Source organism: Macaca mulatta, chromosome 9, assembly GCF_049350105.2.
Source record: "Macaca mulatta isolate MMU2019108-1 chromosome 9, T2T-MMU8v2.0, whole genome shotgun sequence".
In the NCBI taxonomy this organism is placed as follows: domain Eukaryota; kingdom Metazoa; phylum Chordata; class Mammalia; order Primates; family Cercopithecidae; genus Macaca; species Macaca mulatta.
Genome location: NC_133414.1, coordinates 20,291,083 through 20,293,387, shown reverse-complemented (window position 1 = coordinate 20,293,387; position 2,305 = coordinate 20,291,083).

Here is a 2,305-nt window from a genome sequence, read left to right as displayed (position 1 = left end):
AGTTCTCGACCAGCTTGGGCAACATGACAAAACCCCATCTCTACAAAAAAAATACAAAAATTAGCCAGCCATGGTGGAGTGTGCCTGTAGTCCCAGCTACTTTGGAGGCTGAGATGGAAGGACGGCTTGAGCCCAGAAGGCAGAGGTTGCAGTGAGCCAAGATCATGCCACTGCACTCCAGCCTGGGCGACCAGACCCTGTTCTGGGGAAAAAAAAAAAAAAAAAAGGAATTTTCTTGTCTAATCTCTATACATGCCCACCCTACAAACTCAGTTGAATTCCCTCCTTAGCCCCCTTTTGTAATTTTTATTGTCTGATTGATTAACCCAATGAAAACAGACTTTTAATAAACTCGTTTTTTTTTTTTTTTACACACAAAGGCTTACTCTTACTAAGTCAAGATGCGCCAGATCTCCTAATCGTTGATAACCGTGATGGGGTTCAGAACAGGCTACCCTAAAATATAGCACCTTGGCATACTGAAGAAAACAGCAGGAGCAGAAAGTTTACTCTGACCTTCTATAACCTTTTCCTAAAGGAGGTCATAAAACCTAGGAAAGATGTTCTGACCTTTCCCTGAAGCAGTTCATAAGACCTTCATATGATTGTCAGGAAATAATACTTTAAAAAAACACCCTCGGCCAGGCCCAGCGGCTCACATCAGGAATCCCAGCACTTTGGGAGGCCAAGGCAAGTGGATCACCTGAGGTCAGGAGTTTGAGATCAGCCTGGCCAACAAAGTGAAACCTCATCTCTACTAAAAATATAAAAACTAGCCGGGCGTGGTGGCAGGTGCCTGTAATTCCAGCTACTCTGGAGGCTGAGGCGGGAGAACTGCTTGAACCCAGGAGACAGTGAGCCGACACAGTGCCAGTGCACTCCAGCCTGGGTGACAGAGTGAGACTCTGTCTCAAAAAAAAAAAAAAAAAGACCATCTTATGAGATAGACTTTCCCAATTTCTGGAGGAAAAGAACATCCTTATCTCTGAAGATGGAGAAAGGACAGAGAGAAGGATCTGAATGAACAGGCCTTGCTAAGCCTCCCGTCTACTGCCATTAGATCGTACCCCTGTCGTTCAATCAAAATTCTCCATGACTGTCCACTCTTCATCAAACTTAGCATAAAAATATAAAAGTTTCACCATTTCTTCATGTCTTCATTGCTTTATGAAGGCTCTTGTGTCACATACAACTAATAGTCAATAAATCTGTAGGCTTTTCTCTTATTAATCTGTCAGTTTTCCTTTCAGACCCAGCCAGGGACTCTGGATCAGGGAAAATTTTTTCTTCCCCTACACTAATTTGCCAAACTGTGGATATAAAGTAGTTGAAACACATCTAGTTTACTGGTGCATAGTATTGGTGGGTTGTGAATTAACCAACCAAGAAGAAATAATTTGCTCATTTAAGAAATGTTCAAATTATTTCTTCTTGGTTGGTTAATTCACAACCCACCAATACTATGCACCAGTAAACTAGATGTGTGAAATGTTGGCCGGGCGCGGTGGCTCAAGCCTGTAATCCCAGCACTTTGGGAGGCCAAGACGGGCGGATCACGAGGTCAGGAGATCGAGACCATCCTGGCTAACATGGTGAAACCCCGTCTCTACTAAAAAATACAAAAAACTAGCCGGGCACGGTAGCGGGCGCCTGTAGTCCCAACTACTCAGGAGGCTGAGGCAGAAGAATGGCGTGAACCCAGGAGGCGGAGCTTGCAGTGAGCTGAGATCCGGCCACTGCACTCCAGCCTGGGCGGCAGTGTGAGACTCCGTCTCAAAAAAAAAAAAGAAATGTTTATGAAGGCCAGGTGTGCTCACTCCTGCCTACAATCCCAGCACTTTGGGAGGCTGGGAAGGGAGGATCAGTTGAGGCCAGGAGTTCAAGACCAGCCTGGACAACACAGCAAGACCCCATCTGTACAAAAACTAAAAATTAGCTGAAAATGATGGCACACACCTATCATTCTAACTAAAACTAAAAATGGTGGCACACACCTATCATCCCAGCTACTCAGGAGGCTGAGCCAGGAGGATTACTTGAGCTTAGGAGTTTGAGGTTGTAATGAGCTATGACTGTGCCACTGCATTCCAACCTGGACAACAGCGAGACCCCGTCTCAAACATTAACCAGGCATGGTGGGGCACCTGTAATCTCAGCTACTTGGGTGGCTGAGGCAGAAGAATCACTTGAACCTATAAGGTTGAGGTTGCAGTGAGCTAAGACCATGCCACCACACTCCAGCCTGGGCAACAGAGTGAGACTCTGTCTCCAAAAAAAAAGGAAATATTTATGTATCTCCTACTCT